The sequence below is a fragment of the Felis catus genome, chromosome B1 (assembly GCF_018350175.1).
Source record: "Felis catus isolate Fca126 chromosome B1, F.catus_Fca126_mat1.0, whole genome shotgun sequence".
NCBI lineage: Eukaryota > Metazoa > Chordata > Mammalia > Carnivora > Felidae > Felis > Felis catus.
The window spans coordinates 187,397,013-187,409,277 of NC_058371.1; the positions used below are offsets into that span (position 1 = coordinate 187,397,013).

A 12,265-nucleotide genomic window follows, 5' to 3' on the forward strand; every position below is an offset into this window, starting at 1 on the left:
AGCCCTGGGAAGCGGGGAGGGGGAGACTCTGGGAGCCCCCGCCCACCAGTCCCAACGTGGCATTTCAGGAGCCGCTGGCTTTACTCTGGGACAGAGTACAGGCGCCCAGCTTGTTCTACAGCGTGCTCCGAGGTGGTTCCCAGGGTGGAACCAAGCGCACCCTGGCCCCACGTGCTCAGACACAAAAGGGTCAGTGGTCCCCCGCACGGCGAAGCTCAGCTCCCTGTGTCAATAGCGGCCGGTCTGCACCAGCTGCAGGAGGTCGAAGGTGGAGAAGTTGACGCCCACGGCGGTCAGGCCCTTGAGCCAGTTGCTGGGCCCACGCACGGCGCCCTCCTCCCCCACGGGCGGCAGGCGATGGAGGCGGGCAGGTGTGCCGAGACCCCGGCCGTCCGCCTGAGCCACCGCTGGGCGTCCAGAGGGCGCCAGGAGGCCTGCGGGAGGAAGGACGGGGCGGGCGCAGGCCCGGGGGGCGGGGCTGCGGGCGGCCCCTGAACTCTGCGCGGCCCGAGCGTCTCCTAGGTGTAGGCAGCGTCCCCGGCGCGGTGGGCTCGTGTCGCGTTTCTGTAGTCGACGGTCTCCGGGCCCACTTCCCGGGAGATGCGGCTGAAGACGGGAAAGATGGCGCTGTACGTTGCCCTTGGGGTCACGGCCACCCTCGCTCCGGCAGGGCCGGGGGTTGGGTCCTCGAAGCCGCAGCCGGGCGCGGGCGAAGAGGCGGGCGGGAGTGGGGGGCAGGGCTTCCCCACCGCAGCCCGAGCGGCGCGGGGCTCCTGGAGCGCGCTCCGCTGGGGGGCTGCGCGGGCCGCCTGAGCTCCGGCGCCCCAGGCTGAGGATGCCGTCGTGGAGGCAGGTGCAACGTCTCCTTGGCCAAAAATCTTTGTGAAGACACTTGGAAGGTGATTTTGGTTGGGCCCACGGGGGAGATACCGCCCTTTTGGCAAGAGCACCGGCCGGAACCCAAGGCAGGAGGGAGCTGAGAACTTGCCTGTGATCGCTGTCCCACGAGACAGCTGAGGGCAGGACAGCGGCCACCACGGCTTCGCCTCCACAAGTTTATTTCTTGCTCACACTAAACGTTCCTTATGGGTTGGCAGAGGGGTCGGGCTCGTTGTCCCTCGGAGAGGGAGGCTGATGGAAAAGCCATCATCTTAAACATTGCCAGTCATTACGTCTAAGGGAAGATGACAACTTGGGAAGGTCTGGCATCCACAATTAAATGCTGTGGTTCCAAAGCAACAATGCCACTTGCTCAAGACTCAGTTGGCCAGAAATAGCCACATGGCCCCACCCATGTACTGGCAAGGCAGGAAGTGGAATTCCTATTAATGGACCTAGAAAGGGGAAGATAGGGAAATATCGGTGGACATTTCTAACAACTACCACAGAGGCATGTTCATAGGAAATGAGGAAAGGACACAAAACTATCTCCTTGTAGATTTATGAGTTTTTACATAAACCAACAAGAAATAAAAGAAAACCACTAAATGATTATGACTAATAAGACCTTGTGGCAGTGTTGCTGAAACATCAGTTTAGAAAAACAAATAGTCACCTGTTATTGGTATTTGATAAAGTAGATTACTTTCTCCTCCAAACACTCGATTCACTTGGCTTCTATAGAACTGTAGCCTCCTAGTTTTACACCACCTTCACTGGCTGCTCATCTTAATTTTCTTTTTTCATGTCCTCTGCGTCTCTGTGCCTTCTTAATGCTGGAATACACCAAGATCAGTCCTTGGACCTTTTTGACCTATTCTCTCTTCCTTGGTGATATCTTCTAGTTTTTTAAGTTGATATGGCAATGTTACAAATTTTATCTCTTGGACAGATCTGGACTCTCAACTCCAGACTCACATATACAACAGTGTATTCAAATCTCACTTGAGTGTCTGATGACATCTAAAAGGGATCTTACTGATCCCCTTATATAATGGCATCTAAAAGATTAAGGGAGTTTTCTTCCCTTGATTTGTTCTTTAGGAACTCTTCCCCATTTAGTAAAATGACAACTGCATCTTTGAAAACCTTGAAATCATCAGTGACTCCTCTCTCTTCAATACTCCACTGCCCAGTTGTCAACAAATCCAGAATGTGACTCCTCATACCTCTTCCATTGCCACTAATTAGTCCAAATCACCATCATCTCTTGTTGTGCCTCTTGAAATAGTCCCTAATTGGTCTTCATTTTCTACTCTTGCCCCACCTACAGCCTGGTAAGTAGTAGCCTAAGTAAACCTAACATCTAGATCAGTTATGGTATTCGTACAGTGGTTTCCCATCCCAGTCAGAGACTGTGCAAGGCAGTGTGTAAGAGCACAGGCTCTAGAATCAGACCCAATCAGTCGTGTGACCCAGCTACCTGATCTTGGGCAAGTTACTTAAGCTATTTGTGCTGTGGCTTCCTCATCATTCAGGTGGGGTTGTCGAGAGGATTAGGTAAATTAATATGTATAACGGCCTTGGAACAGTGCCTGGCATATGGTAATGCAATATGTGTATCAGCTGTTATTTTATTGTTATTGTTATTTTGGTAAACTCCAAAATTCTTAATTTTTTAAATGTTTTATTTATTTTTGAGACAGGGACAGAGAATGGGCGAGGAAGGGGCAGAGAGAGAAGGAGACATAGAATCTGAGGCAGGCTCCAGGCTCTAAGCTGTCAGCACAGAGCCCGACATGGGGCTAAGATCATGACCTGTCAGACGCTTCACTGACGGAGCCACCCAGGTGCCCCAAATGCCAAAATGCTTAAAATGACTTTTAGGGCTCTACACTTCCTACCTACCCCAAGAGAAGCTCTGTGGTAATCAGGAACTTTTGTCTGTTTTTCCAGCACATAAAATAATGTCTCAGTTATAGCAGGAGCTCAATAAATATTTGTTAAGTGAATTAATGGATAAAAGAATAAATGAATTCAAAGAGGGCTGATAAAATATAACAAAGAGCTCAGAATCTAGTCCTTATTAAATAATACAAATTACACCACAAAGAAGGACTTTTTAGTTGATATTGAAGAAATTTGCTTTTCATGTGAAAAAAGTTAAAATTGATGTTTTTAGAAAGCTACACTTCAAAATGTGACTTTCTAAATAAAACACTGAAGCACATACCCTAAAAGTTAAAAGTGGGTTGAGCAAAGTTAGCAGAAGGAAGGAAATGATAAAGAGTAAAGCAGATATAAATGAAATAAAGGATAGAAAAACAGTAGGAACAAATCAACAAAACCAAGAGTTAGTTCTGTGAAAAGATCAACAAAACTAACTTTGAGGAATCTTGGGCAAGGAGAGCCAAGAAGGAAAAGTGGAATTTTCTGTTAAACTGAGCAGAATAGGATTGGTAATATTATAATTTGAATAGTAAAAGAAATATGACTTTATTTTATACCCAAACCAATGAAGGGGGTATACTTATTACTTGTGAATAATTATACATAAGTAGGATCATAGTATACATGCTGGTTTAGAACGCATTGTTTTTCTTTTAACAGTATGTTGTGGACATGTTTCTTTGAAGTAAATGTATACATGTAAAAAAAATTTTTTTTTTTAAGATCTCAAAAAAAAGAGTGGGTTGTTGGATTAAGACTACAAGAAAATGAAGGATTTTTTGTCAGTGAAGGTAACAAAACGACTTACCAATTGGGAACCAGGAACTATTATTTGCAACATTAAAAACCACGGGGATTATTACCTAGAACATAATAGAAGTGTCTATTGATGTGCAGTTAAAATAAAACAAAGTAGAAAATAATGAACAGACGTGAATTGGTAATTCACAAGCAGGGGGAACCTAAGTGCTTTTAAGTATCAGAGATTCTTATGCTTACAAATAATCAGAGAATTATAAATTAAAACAGTAAAGATATAATCCTTTATACTCCTCAGATGGATAATACAAGGCTGATGCAATTTTTTATACTTCTGAGATTGATAATTAGGAAAATAGCGAGCACTGGCGATGGGAATGAAATGGGAATTCTCATATTCTGGAGAAAGTATAAACTGGTAGAAACCTGCGGGAGAGAAATCTGGCAGTACTAATGAAATTATATATGTGTATCTCCTAACACTCCCACAACCCTGTTCTTGGTTATAGACTTCTCTTCAACACGTCTAAGGATCCCGGTTTGCATCACAGTTTGTGGTAGCGAGAAGCTGGAGGAAACCATGGCTGAAGAAAGAGTAAGTAAAATGAGACAAGGGCACCCAAAAACCTGTTATCTAGGATGAAGAAGCAGTAATCATACAGCACTTGTGTACGTCTTGAAAGTGATATTATTGAGTGGAAACTAATAGGGAGAACCTGATTTATAGGTCAATATAATTTATATAATTTATATAAAGTAAGACTGGGTATTTGTAGGAGTAGGAAAGGAGGTCAGCTCATAGCCATACTACTGATTCTGTTTTTTAAACGTTTTTATTTCATTTTGAGAGAGCACAAGTGGGGGGAGGGGCAGAGAGAGAGGCGGACAGAGGATCCGAAGCAGGCTCTGTGCTGACAGTGGTGAACCTGATGCGAGGGCTCGAACTCACGAACCATGAGATCACGACCTGAGCCGAAGTCAGACGCTCAACCAACTGAGCCACTCAGGTGCTCCCATGCTGCTGATTCTTGTTCAGTGATTTTGCGCCTGCTCATTCCCCAGTGTGAGTGCGTTGGCCTCCAGGATTGGGCTGCAAAGGCAATACCTGATATGTTTATTGTGGAGGAAGGTGTGAAGACTGTTGGGGAGACAACTGCCCTTTAATGCAACTAGCACACCTGGAAAGAATGTATAGGCATCCCCAGAGTCTCTTAACACAGAGCTCCTTCAGAAGTGTGCACAGATTCACAGGTGATTGGATTTAGGGCCCAAAAAAGACATTGGAAGCCTAGAAGAAAAATACCTTCTTACACCTAAGTAACTAAAAGGGGCAATAATCCAAAATCTTTACAAACAGCATCTTCTAAAACCACCACTGCGGTGTCTTAGAGTTTCCACATCAGACATTAACCATAGTCTTTGGCCTTTGTCATTCTTAAAATACAGCTACTATCGCTTGAGCTCTTACTATGAGTTGGGTAACGCAAGCCATTAGCCACAGCTTCTGCCCAGATTTCAATAAAACCAGTGTAAACAGTTCATAAATTGCCCAGTATACTTGTCAGGATGTGTCTTTGCCAGTGTGATCTGTGGTTTATCTGCCTTGTGTTACAGATTTTAAATCTGCAGTATTCTAGGCAGGTCCCAAATTATAAACCAATTTCACTTCAGAATTTATTTGGTGACCTTATGGTTGGGAAATGAGAATGTCTTTTCACATGAAAAGAATGGTATAAGTGGTATAACCCACTTTCCTGGGCACTGGGTTCACAGCCAGATTTTGGAAGCCTGACATTTATACTTAGCAGCTTCCCTGCAACACTCACAGGTTTGCTTTATATGCTGTAACACACCTACCCTTGTGCGACATGGCCCGTAGGGAAATAGGCTGTTTCTTGTGCTACAGAAATACTGAGGAGGGATTGCAGGCAAGGTAAGTGGTTTCCCTAAACCACTGGATCTCAGTCCTATCTGGGTATTGAAATCGGCCCTAATCATTTTCCAGAAAGGACCATGGAAATCCCAGCAGGTAGGTTTGGGTCAGGTGCAGCAGCCTCACATGTGATGCTGTTACACAGCCGTGTTACCAGGAGGCAACACGATCATTCAGTCCCTGTTCTCGTCCTGCTCACCTGATCTCACCTGTGCCGAAGGAGCACCAGGCACCCTCTGGCATCTGAAGTCCAGCATGCAGGTGGTTGAAAGCCTCAACCATGCTAGTTTGTGGAATCTAACGCATGCCCAGACTGACAAACTCCCATCTATGGCCTCACCTTCACTTGGTGTGGCTTATATAACTTTGAGATTCTCGTGAACGTGACCCCTTCTTTTGTCTTAGTAGTAGGTGATCAGGATGTCGACTTCTGCTCTGATGAACATAAACAAGAAAAGTCAAACCACGGTGTCTGAAGGAGGAGAGAAGAGGTCGGATCTTGAAATGGGTTCTGTGGGTGGCCATGCTGTCCTTTGCTCATTCATTCATGCAAAGTGTCAACATATGCTTAGTGGGGGTCTGCTCTGGCCAGGCCCTTCTCTAGCTGCAGTGGAACTACGGTGGGGGAACAACGCAGATGGAAGTCTGTTTATATGTCAGCAAAATGTGTAAAACATGCTAGAGGGCAGGAAGTGATAGAAAGTAAGTTAGGAAAGGGCTTAGGGAAAATTCTGGGTGACATGTCTGGGATGGTAGAAGACTGTCAGAAGGGGCCGGAGGGGCCTGAGTGGGGTGTGAAGGAGAACCTGAATAGAAGTAATGAGAAATGAGGTTTACTCGATTTTGAACTACCCCTCCCACCACTTTACGGATAGTGAAAGGACACGATCCCTCCCGTCCCCCATCACCCTCTCCAAGGCTTAGAGCCTTCACACCAAGACTAAAATGGTCTAGGCTCCTATTGCCCGCATCCCTCAATAGGGCACTGTGCTAGTCTTACCTACGACTTCTCTAGTTTCTTCCTCACATGCCCTGTATCGCCCCGTTATTTTTTCCTCTCCCCCTTTAATAATATTTCTTGCTTCTGTGAAGATGAGAATGGCTACATATTCGAAAAAAAAGCAGTCTAATTTAGTTCTCACTGAGGTGCTTGTCAATAAGAATAAATTTTTAACTGATGTAGCATCACACACTAGGAGGAACAGAGTTCTGGAACTGTTGTCTTCACCTGGGAGCTGGCTCTGGGGTCAGGGGACCTTAACTGGTTGTTCACCATATTTTCCTTTTGCTGACTCTGGAATCCATAGGCTCAAGAGCATCAGGACCTCTGCCTGGTGTTTCTTTGATGGAGCACATTTGTTGGCAGGAAGGGCCACATAGGGCAGGCTTTGCACAGAAACCTCACGTGTCAGCTGGTGCTGGTGGTTTGCTGTCTGCAGCACTCGCCAAGCTGAGGACGCCCCTTTGGTGAACTTAGAAGCCCGGCATGGCCTTCTGAAAGAAAACTTCACGGAACGCCCTGGGCCTTTGCTGTTATGGCCAGTGAGTCGGAGTGCACGAGGTGGGGGAAGCAGCTGGGGTCAAAAGCAGAAAACAGGATAAATGAGTCTATGAAACAGCAGGCCAAGATTTCCAGGGGAACTGCTTCAGCTACCTACTGCTTTGAAATGGAAGGAAGAAAGCAGACCAGAGTACACGGCTCAAAGAGAGCGAGAGGTGACAGAAGGATCATTCTCAGGAGCCTTATGAGCACCAAAATAGGTTTTCATTCAGGATGACCCAAACCTAGATTTAGAGTCTGTCAGGGTGCTGAGTGGCTAAGTCAGTTACGTGTCTGACTTCTTGATCTCACGGTTCGTGGGTTTGAGCCCTGCATTGGGCTCTGTGTTGTAGCTCAGAGCCTGGAGCCTACTTTAGATTCTGTGTCTCCCTCTCCCTCTCTGCCCTTCCTCTGCTCTCTCTCTCAAAAATAAATAAACATTAATAAAAAATTTAGAGTCTGCCAGTCACCCCACCCCCCACCTCTCTTTCTCATCCATCCATTTATCTATCAATTCCATCTATCAGTTATCCATCTATCTACTTACCTGCCCGTGAAAAGGAAAAGTCAATCCACATTGTCTGGAAGGAAAGGAAATAGGTCGAATCCTAAAATACGTTCTTTTGGCATTCAGACTGTAATTAAGAGATTAGAGGTTCAGGGGCACCTGGGTGGCTCAGTTCGTTTAGTGTTTGTGGCTTAGGTCATGATCTCACAGTTCATGAGTTCAAGTCCCGCATTGGTCTCTCTGCTGTCAGCACAGAGCCTGCTTTGGATCCTCTGTTTCTCTCTCGATTCCTCTCTCTCTCTCTCAAAAATAAATAACCATTAAAAAAAGAAAGAGATAAGAGATTTATTCATTTTGCCAAGAAATACACAGACACACATATACACATTATTACTTTCTATTAGAATCAGAATCAGAACGCACACACATTCATAAAGACCCAAAGTCACTCTCAGGGCCCAAGTGAAAAGTTAAGAGTTTTGACTAATTTGGCTTTAAACGCAAGGCTTCCAGTACAGGTTAACCGGAGGGCATGAGGGGCATTGCAGGAGAGCCGGCATTGGAGAAGTGAACACTGGGAGTGAGGACAGCACCCTGGAATGAAGACATATCACAGCTTCCTCCTCCAGGGGCTTTTGTGAGATGTTAGCAGGAAAAGAACTTGGTGTTTGCAATCTAAAGCAGTTTGGGGAAAACATATGAAATGTCTGGAAAGACTTTTGATAATATGATATAATGTTGGAAGATCTTGAAAAAACATGCTGAATTGTATTTCTCATTGCTCTCAAGAACTATATTGCATAAAGCACTTTAAATTTAGATTATTCCCAATACTTTATGACAGATTGAGGTAAGAAACTTGATCTGATTGATTCCCATCGTACTTCCCCCCCACCCCCCACCCCGTGCAACATACTTCTCATTTAGACTTTCACCCTTTCAATTGTGTTCCTGAACTTCACCTAAACATGTGATATTGGCTTAGCCATTGGGCGGTAAGTGGCACAGACACAGACACGTGGGCTGGAGAGCTGGTGACGCTTACATGTTGTGGCAAAAGAGGTACTATGAGTTTCGCTTGTGTTACCTCCGAACACGGACTCTGAACTCCTGAGTGCCAGAGAGGGAAGTTGAGGTACGGTAGAGTTCTGCATCCCAAATGGGAAAAAAAAAGTTCACAGGTGGTTCTAAGGAAGCTGCTTAGGAGACTGCAGTGCTAAACCTTTCCCCCAAACCTCCTGTTGAAGTCCCTGGCAGATAAGGCAAGACCAGCCTGCATCACTCACTAGTTCAAGGCAATGTTTTAGATCCAGTGTACCTGGGTTTGGATTCTGGCCTGCCTCTTACTAGAAACATAGTTTTATGTTTGTTTGTTTGTTTGTTTGTTTGTTTTAACATTTATTTATTTATTTATTTTGAGAGAGAGAAAGAGCATGAGTGGAGGAGGGGCAGAGAGAGAGGGAGAGAGAATCCCAAGCAGGCTCCACGCCGTCAGCACAGAGCCTGACGTGGGGCTCAATCTTACAAACTTGATCACGACCTGAGCTGAAATCAAGAATCAGATGCTTAACCGACTGAGCCACCCAGGTGCCCTAAGAAATATAGTTTTGAATATGTTTCTCAATGTTTTTGAATTGCCGTTTCTTTTGCCATGATTGTGGACTTAGTGACAACAAACACAAAGCTTATGGCCATGTGTGTGGCACAGGGCTTGTTTACTAAGAGGTCCAGTGGGTAATGCTTCTGTTTATTGTTGTTGGCTCTTCATTCATTAGCATCCATCCTCTTCTGTGTCCCACCTTACCCCGTGACCGACTGGTCAGGTCCTGATAGACAGGAAATGCAGGATTCTTGGCTTGCAGTGGCTTCAGTTTTCAGCCATAAACCACAGAGTCCTCATCCATCCTATTTCTCCATTTGAGCTCGTGTGTTTCTGTAATTTCTTGTATATTAGCTACATGGAAGGAAGACCAGCCTTTCTTCCAATTTGTTCCTTACCACACCCAGGGGATGATTTTTCTCTGTGCTTTTTGTTAGTGGTTGTGTAGGTGGGGATTTTATAGAACACTCTGGCTTAGAAAAGGAAAAAAAAAAAACTCAAGCCCGCATGCTGCATCAAAACTTCTCCTCCCAGTAATCAAAAACTGACAATGTTTTATTTCTGTATCACATTGCTTTTACACCTGTCGGCTGAACCACCTGGGATTCTGTGGTTTAAACATTTCATTTTCCTATAAGTATGAGATAGAGTGAAGCAGCCACAACAAAAACAGTAAGTTACATGCAATGAACACTGTACCGAAATAGAAAATGCTGTGCAGCCCCACAAAGTATAATCTCCAGGGGTCAATTCACATGAAAAGTTGACTGTTTGATACCTTACGAGGGCCTTTAAATATCAATGGTTCTCTTTTCCAAGAGAGCAAATTTAAATCCTTCCTGGATTTTAATAGTTTATTTTGAAGTACTCTGCTTGTATATAATTTTTATAGACCAGTGAAGGCTTTTAGGTAAAACACTCCATCACTTTCAATTCCATTTATTAAATAAATATGTATGGAAACCCTACTAAATTCAGAGGGACTAATCCAAGCCCTGTAGGGACTCCAAAGATTTCTTGTTTATAAACAACTTCTGTGGTTTCTTCTCTACATAATATATCACCTGTTTTACATGTAAATAGAGGCTTCTTTTAATTATAATACATCCAAATCACAATTATAGCTCTTTTTTTTAATTTATGGTATTTATTTCCCAGTGTGAATAACATAGTTTATAAATCAAAGTAAAAGGTTATATTCAATTACGCAAACACGACTTTTCCAAAAAGACAAGCAACTGGACTTGAAATATTTTACTTCAATTCATGTGTTATTGAGTAAGTATATTTGGAGCACCTACTATGTGCCAGACACTTTGGTAGTATCTGGGATATGAATAAAACAGGATCCTTTCTAGGGACTCAAAATCTATTAAAATGCAAGTTGCAATAAAACATGGCACACACCGGGACAAGATGTATTTAAAGTGTTAAGGAGGTTAGTAGTAAGAAGTTACTGGTAAGAGTTGGGGGGTGATCCCTTAATTTCCTGCTCCAACTCTCCAAATAATCTCTGGCCCTCCACATCTCCCAGCTGATGAAGCCAAAAACATAGAGGTCATCATCCATGAACTGGCCCTTTCCTTGATTTCCCTCATTCAGTCCATCAGCTGGTCCAGCCACACCCTTCCCCTAAATTTTGAACCTGCCAGTTCACCTCCATTCCTGCTTTTCTCCCAAATTCAAGCTGTTGTGCACTTTCCTCGGGTCCTCTCCAGTAATCGGTTTTCCTGGTCTCCTTTCTTCCATTCTTGCCAGGCTACAGTGCTTTCTCTGCACAGCAGTAAGTAGCGTTTTAAAAACATACAAACCAGGGGTGTGTGGGTGACTCAGTCAGTTAAGCGTCCGACTTTGGCTCAGGTCATGATCTCACAGTTAGTGAGTTGGAGCCCCATGTCAGGCTCTGTGCTGACAGCTCAGAGCCTGGAGCCTGCTTTGGATTCTATGTCTCCTCTCCCTCCCCCCTCCCCTACTAATGCTCTCTCAAAAATAAAAATTAAAAATAATAAATAAAAATAAAAACTACAAACCAAATCATGTTCTACTGTCTCAAGCTCTTCAGTGGCTTCCTGTTATGCTTAAAATAAAACCCAGCCCCCAGCCAAGACTTCTAAGACTCAACATGAGCTGTCCCATGCCGTCCTCATCTCTCTCCACTTTCCTCTCGGCTCCAAGTCATAACAGCTGTGACATGTACAATCGGTGTGCCATCTTAGTGCTGCAAGTATCTCAACCTTCTTTCCATTTCTACATAGGTCTAACTTGCTGTCGCCTCAGACCTGCTGCATGGAACTCGCTCTCCCCAGATATGCTCATGGATGGCTCCTTGTTTTCTTGGAGACCTGAGCTCAGGAGTCCCCTCCCCACCCTGGCTCAATTCACTCTTTATTTCCTTCTTCACAGCACTTGAATTTGTGCTGAAATTGTGAAATTGTGCTGGCCTCTCATGTGTTTATCTTTTCTTCCCAATCCCTCCCCACTCTGGCCCTCCACACACACATACAAACTCACAGATGAAAGCTTTGTAAGATCAAGGATCTCTTCTGTCTTCTTTGTATGTATCCACCCAGCACTTACCATTTGTTGAATGCATGAACGAATGATTTCAGAGGGAAAATGACATTGGAACTAGGTAAGATCTCATCAGACCAAGATGATGGAGTGAGATTCTAAAACTATCAGCTATTGCCTAGTGAGAGAGACACTTAAAGGCAAGGAACTAGCAACACCATGGTTAATATTCCAGTTGGGAACAACTTCCTGAACGCAGGCATAGTATATGGATTGAAATATGCTTCACTTAAGGCAGAGCCAGACTAAGACTGAATACTAACGCTTGGAACATGTTTTGATTTTTTGAAAGTTTTGACTATTGGAACTGGTGTCTGCATTCAGAAATAAATCTCATGGATTATATCTTTCCAATTATATCTTCACTGTCTGGTATTTTAAAAGTGAAATGGCAATTTAAAATTTAAATGCTTCTTTTGTATGTGATTGGGAAGAGGGGTCATGAGAGTTCACTGACAAATACGTTGATATATGTGGAACATACTCCATGACAAGATCGCACATTGTTTACAAGAGTCTTGGAAA

The 12,265-nt window shown here is 44.2% G+C and overlaps 1 long non-coding RNA gene across 1 annotated transcript in view; it reads left to right on the top strand.

Moving 5' to 3' along the window:
• Positions 1 to 508: 508 nt before the first annotated feature.
• The window catches only part of LOC123385101, a 61,855-nt gene continuing 50,098 nt past the window's right edge, over positions 509 to 12,265 (top strand). Inside the window, exons 1-2 of the long non-coding RNA XR_006597184.1 lie at positions 509 to 629; positions 4,098 to 4,183. This is a non-coding gene — a long non-coding RNA (uncharacterized LOC123385101). The remainder of the gene's footprint in view (positions 630 to 4,097; positions 4,184 to 12,265) is intronic.